The sequence below is a fragment of the Glycine soja genome, chromosome 15, assembly GCF_004193775.1.
Source record: "Glycine soja cultivar W05 chromosome 15, ASM419377v2, whole genome shotgun sequence".
Taxonomy (NCBI): Eukaryota; Viridiplantae; Streptophyta; class Magnoliopsida; order Fabales; family Fabaceae; genus Glycine; species Glycine soja.
In genome coordinates, this window is record NC_041016.1 from 20,569,985 (window position 1) to 20,577,228 (window position 7,244).

General features: G+C 29.0%; 1 long non-coding RNA gene across 1 annotated transcript; it reads left to right on the plus strand.

Moving 5' to 3' along the window:
• Positions 1 to 5,081: 5,081 nt before the first annotated feature.
• Positions 5,082 to 6,693, plus strand: LOC114386869. The gene is made up of 3 exons (XR_003661189.1): positions 5,082 to 5,336; positions 5,969 to 6,055; positions 6,461 to 6,693. It is a non-coding gene; the product is annotated as an uncharacterized LOC114386869 (long non-coding RNA).
• The last annotated feature ends 551 nt before the right edge of the window (positions 6,694 to 7,244 follow it).

Below are 7,244 nucleotides of genomic sequence, written 5' to 3' on the forward strand. Positions count from 1 at the left end.
GGTGATTTCATAGTTATAACGTGTTAACCTAATAGGGGGTTTTCATTATTCCCTAGTGGATCAACAACATTTACTCATTTAAGTTCATATCATCTTATTTAGTTGTCTAACGAGCCCACTTAATTTGATCACGTAAAATAAAACCCACTAATGATAAATAACTAATATATTTGTCATATAATGTTAGCCCATATTAATTATTAGCATAAAAAATTTTAACATATTTTTTTCCCAACACGATTTATTCTATATTCAAAATTCAACTCCCAATCATTTCGTTAAAAAATACAATCATTACCACCTATGTACCAATTAATATCTCTTAATCTACTTGCGTCAAGTGTTACCACCACTCAATATAACTTTTATTTATATTAAATGCACTACTAATTTTTTTATCAGCAAAAATAATACTATTTATCAAGGTGTAAGAAATACCCAACCATATTAAGTAATGAAAAAAGCAAAACCCTCCACAAAATCTTCCCCCTCGTTACGGCATATTTTGATATTCACAAATCAAAATATTAAGTAACCACATCAGTATATATCACCCAATCCAGAAAGCGATCATGCCCACCTCTGAATCCTAATGAAGCATTCAAGAGGAAGAGGATATAAAAAAATTAAAATGCTAGAGACAGTAAATGGTTACGTGTCTTTAATGAAACCTATTATGAAGATATGTTTTGATTTTAATTAGAACATCAAAGTCCTTAGAGATACCCTACTAAAATTTTCATTGTCCAGATCCTCCTTAATGTTGAGCCAATGATGAGCATTAACCAACCACATTCATTGGGTAAAAATGCAAGAGTGGTTACCGAGTTGTTACATATGGAGACTAGCTATCTGGTTGTGAAACAGATACGACACAACAAACAAAATCCAGTCAAGGAAATTAATTGCAGATTTTAAGGCCAAAACCATTGTCTTCAATAACTTAAAGAAATAACCTCACAATTCAAAACATGATGTTGGGATTCCAAGTGGAAAAACAACGTACCTTGCACCCAGGAAGCACAAAAAGGGAACGAAACGATTCGCGTTCTCACTCTTCTCAATCTCACTCTTAGTACTTTTTTTTCTGTTCTCACTCATAATTTTTTCTTACCTCTAGCTTCAGTTTTATAGAGATGTCAAGTATGTATTTTTAGATAGAGCATTCGCTTTTTCACTAATTAAGTCATTATATTTTATTTGTAGCAAAAAAATTGAAGAAAAAAACTCAAAATTAAAACTGTTTCAATTTCAAATTTTAAGAAAGGAACAACAAAACCTAGAAAAGGAAAATGGAAGAAACCCTAAAAACCTGAAGAAAGGGAATGAACAACAAAACTTGATGAAAGGGAAATGGAAGAAACTCTACAAACCTGAAGAAAGGGAACAAAACGATTCTCGTTCTCACCCTTAGCTTTTTTCTGTTCTCAGCCTTCTCCCTCATAATTTCTTTTACCCTTGCTTGAATTTTATAGAGGAGTCAAGTAGGTATTTTTAGATAGAGCATCCACTTCTTCACTAACTCATTCTATTTGTAGCAAAAAAATGAAAAAAAAACTCAAAACTAAAACAATGTTTAATTTTTTAAAAATTGTCACATAACAGAGATATTGTCCAACAACATGGTATCGGAGCCAAATGATACCATCTTTGAACGAAATTGCAGTTTGGTTGAAAATTGAAGAAAAACACTGCAACAAAAACGGTGTTGCGGTCACAATAGGCGTTATTGGAATTTGATTTATACATTTTTACACATGATTAATTTATGGTATCTTTTGCACATTCAGAAATTATTAATTTGAATTTTTCATCTTTTATGGATCAATCGATCACTACCTAACACTCTGAGGAATCAAAATAAGCTCATAATTAAAATTTATATAATTAATCATTTAAATTTATTATAAAAGTAAATTTTAAATACTACCTTTGTCCTTATTTATAAGATATAATAAAAAAAATTTGTCTCTTATTATAAGACTTCATATCATCTCTGTTGTACACTAATTATTATTTGACTAAAATACCTCCAATTATTTGTTTCTCTCTCCTATGAAGATTGGAGAAGATGGATAGTTCCATTAAAGTTAAGTATAAATTTGGAAAAAATATTATAAATTAAATGTTAATAACTAAGTTAATTAACTTTTTTAGTAAGCATAAATTAGTTAATTATGTTTTATAATTAGGGATGAAGGGAGTAGAATTTATATCAAATTATGCCCAAAATCAAAGCATAGATGCATTTCAAAAATAAAATAAAAAATGAAAGCAAACTGTGATGCACAAAGAAAAGAACATGAAGAAAATGAAGGGACAACAAAACCTAAAAAAGGAAAATGGAAGAAACCCTAAAAACATAAAGAAAGGAAGGAACAACAAAACTTGTTGAAAGGGAAATGGAAGAAACCCTACAAACCTGAAGAAAAGGAATGAAACAATTTGTATTCTCACTCTTGTCACTCAGCTTTTTTTTTCTGTTCTCACTCTTAGCTTTTTTCTGATCTCACTCTTCTCACTCATAATTTTTTCTTACTCCTCACTTTACACTACTACAAAAAGCAGTTTTAACATCGGCTTATTAACATCGATTTTGTACAAAACCGATGTTAAGTTAAACGCGGTGACATATTTGTAAATAAAGTATCCTTCTTAACATCGATTTTTCAAAAAATCGATGTTAATGCATACACGTTAATATCGGTTTTTCAAAAACCGATGTTAACTAATGATGTTAACATCGGTTTTTGAAAAATCGATGTTAACGTATGATATGTTTATATCGGTTTTCTAAAAAACCGATGTTAATGCATACACGTTAAAATCGATTTTTTAAAAACCGATGTTAACATCATTAGTTAACATCGGTTTTTGAAAAATCGAAGTTAATGCATACACGTTAACATCGGTTTTTCAAAAACCGATGTTAACTAATGATGTTAACATCAGTTTTTGAAAAACCGATGTTAAGGTATGATATGTTAACATCGGTTTTCCAAAAAACCGATGTTAATATAAATTTTTTTTAATTATTTATATATTTTAAAAAAATCATATATTGCGTTATTAATTATATTTTAATTAAAAAAATATAATAATTAATAAATAATTATAAATTCAAAACGTAAACATTTAAAAATTAAACTAAATTTTTAAAATAAACTTCATAATTTTAATTTTATTATTATTTAATCAACAAAATTTGACCAGACTTCGCCATATTTTTTGTCATTTGACTAAGTAAAGTTTTTTCTTCATTGCTTAAATGACCAACATACAAATGGAGATGGAATTTAATATTTTGGTTATTACCAAATGCATTGTGTTAAGAGTAAATAGTGGATGCTACTAAAAAAGAGAGTAAATAGTGTATGTTAATAATTTAATTTTTTACACTAATATTTAATAATAAATTATTATGTACAGTTTTTTCTCATATTAGTTATCCTAAAAATTGTAGTAATAATAAATTTTAACTAATGAATGATATAAAAAAATTATATGGTTTCTTTATAGAAATTAAAATCTTGCGTAATTTTTTTTGTCAAAGATCGGTCTAGCGCAAATGTTCAAATGTAGTGTGTGACTACTACCCAAGTAAATGTAGGGTCGGATTGATTAATTTTTTTTATTCGTAAAAATTAAACATAAAAATATATAATAACTGTTCAACCAAGAAAAGACAAAAAAAATAATTGTTTAGTCAGATCTCTTTGACCGATAAAGTAATTTATTTCAATGGACATATTTCAGAATAAATATAAAATCATTGTTATTTATAAATAGTTCTAAAAATTAATTTAAGATATGATTCTTGCATAATACTAAATATATGCCGTTAAAAAGATACATATTTTAAAAAATGTGATTATATCCCATGAAAATTAATCAACATTATAATGATTAGCTCAAAAAGATCCAATTTTTTAAAATTATATTGAGATTTATAGAGTCAAAAACTTTAATTATGATGATTATTTAAAATAGAAAAAAATTACAATTTATTATATAAAAAATAATTGTTAATAATTAAAATGCACTATGCTTTGTATTTAAGGATTTTTTTAAAATAATCTTATATTTTTAAGAACAGAGGAGAAAGTATATCATATTAGTATTTTTTTTTTGGAATTATTATTTTTCATTTTTTTTCTATGAAAATTAATTTAATTAAAAAAATGTGTATATTGTGTTATTTATATAGAAATAAATTTCAATTAATTTGTAAAGAAATATTTTTTTCATTATAAATTGATTAATTTAATATTTCTTTTAAAAATTAATTTTTAGTTTCTATAAAAATTAGTTTTACTAAATTCTAAATTAAATGGGACCGACAGTAAGTCTTATCAAGATTTTTTTTATATACTATAGTCTAATTTTATCATTTTATTGGTAAGAAGTGTAAATGATAATTGACGTATGAAAATGTTTTTTTTTTAAATAGTATCTTGTTCTATTGTAATTGAATAATTCATATTATATACATATTCAATAATTGTATAATTTATTTTATGCACACATTTTATATAATCGGTACCGGCCAGTATGTTTTTCTTATTTTCTTAATTAGAAAATGCAAAAGACATTGATATTATTTTCTTAATTTTATATAATTCATAGGTTATAATTTTTTATTATTGGATTATTTTCAAATTGATATAGAGGTAGTCAAATTCACCACCAACCTCTCATTGCTTGAATAATTGCGTTGGTCTTTGACATTGGGATATTTGTTTTGATTTTAATTTAAACGAAAGGCAAAAATAAATAATTAGACCTTTTGATGGCGACAAAATATCTACGATGTTTCGTACTTTTGGCTGGGCCATATTTACTATTTATTATTTTCTTTTATATGTTTCGTACTTTTGGCTGGGTCCCATTTTTAAATTAATATCATATTAGTAAATTAATATTCTATGGTGTGTGCTTTGAAAGAAAACAAGAGAAACAAACATCACAACAATATTCTAGGGTCCTTTTCTCCGTCTCTCACATGATCGTCCTCTAGCTTCTTCCTCTTTGTCTTCTTATTGGGTGAACCCTGTGTTTCAGTTTCATTTTCCTTATTGGATTGTTGTGTAGTTTGGTCGGATCGAAGCTTTCTTCGTTTCTCTCTCTTGAAGAATCTGGGTGTGGGCGTGGCAGAGTCTAGAAGAGTTCAGCGGCAGCGTTGGAGTTGCTTTGGACTAATTCATCACTCAGCTTAAGCTTCAGTTTCTTGTTTGATAGAACCATTCTGCTCTCTCAAACCCTTGACAGACACAGTCACAAAACCAAAGAAAGTGTTTTGGGGAAGACACAAACAAACGACGCCGTACATTCGGAGGGTATAACTAACAATGTATTTCTTCTTTTGGGCTTTGAAATGCCTTTTGTCCATTTTTAAATTCAGAAAAACTTTGACCTGTGCATATGTAATCTATTTCATGCATACAATTGGTCTTCCTCATTTTGATGTCCAAATTCAGGTTGCAATTTGAGACAATCATTGGTTTGCCTTGTTTTTTTAGTGTATCCAAAATAACTAGTAGTAGTACGAATATGTATTTGAAATTCAATATCATTTTCACCCGACTCACATTGTTCCTGTAAGTGATGAATGTGGTCAATGCTATAAAGGAATTAGCATTGCAAATCCAAGTTGTAAGATCTAGAACCTTGTTATATTTTTCTTGTGAACAAGAGAAAATGCTCTAACTTGAACTGCAAATGTTTTGTTGATTCACCCTCTTCGATGCTAGGTTGGCTTGTATGCTATTTCTGTGTTAAATTTGGTATACGATCACTGCTTATATATATACCAAATCCTTTGCAGATTGTATTTGTAGGACATATAATCTAAACTGAAAAATATGCCAAAGTTTTATTTTGAATCACCAATGGTCATGCCAAGTACAACAATGCTAATTCATTTGACAGTCTTCTAATTATGCATTTATTTTAATCTTGATCCTTCCAGGCATGGGTCACACTTGGCAGAGCACAACTTAATTTTGGTGAGCCTGATAATGCTATTGAAAGCTTTGACCGTGCTTTAGCTCTCAAGGTTAGTCTATGTTAAAATAATGAATGTTTTAATAAGTTGACTAACTTACAACAGAACAATGTTTTAATAATCCAACTCATGAATCCTTGATTAAAGCAAGATCTCAACCTGTTATGGATTGTCTTACGCATTTTAATTATTTTATCATAAGCTTTGTGTTCTTCAAAACTTGAGACAAAATATAATAATATTGGTTACAAATTAGTATTAATGTTAATATATAAGACAAATTAAAAAGCATATTTGACCGTGATTATTCTTCTTATTGGCCACTATTCCTATGTTTTCTCTTGGGCATGTGATTGATGTACGTGACCTATATGGATCACGTTCCATGAATGACCTATACGTTTTCTCTTGTTCACTGTAATCAAAACTTGCTAATTAACTATGTTTTATCAACAGCCAGCTGTGTCTCCAGCAAAACCTCCAGAAAGCCCGGATGAAGAGGTCAATGATCCCCTGTACCTGATGACATTGACCATCCCACAACTATTTTTGAAGTCGCTCCAGGTTATGTGGGATGCTACCATATTCGGGGTGTTTAATCAAAACTTCCCGTTGTATATAAAGCACGAAGATCTCTCTGAAATTGCACACGGTGGTCAATGTCTCAGCATATCTGTTATACAGTTGTGGATTCTGTAAGTCATTTTAGATTACTATTAATTACCAAAGTAATTGTTTTGAATTCATACATAATTAACTTTGACTTAACAACACAGCCATCTGACTGAGACAAGTGTGCGAGTGGGGAATTTTGATGTGTATGGATTCCTCGAGCCATAGTCCATTCAGAGATCTGGACAATCACAATTTGAATCTGAAAGTTACATCAAGAGTTGGATACAGAGTTCAAAATGAGATGTTTACCTTGGAGCCTACCTGAATGGGTAAGTCAAACACAATAATTGAATTTAAATCATCTATACTAATACAATAACCCATATTCATCTCTACTGCAGCGGACACTGGCAAATGGTCGTCATTCTGCCTAAGGAAAACCTAGTTGTCTGGTTTTGTTCTTTACATAACAGGCCAGACAACTACCTTAAGGAAATAATTAACAGGTCAGTACTATTTTCAATACATTTTCATTGGCATAACTCAACAACATCAATATTTTAATGTTCCTCATATTCAACACTAGTGCTTTGAAAGGACTTGATGATACTCCACAATCGAAATC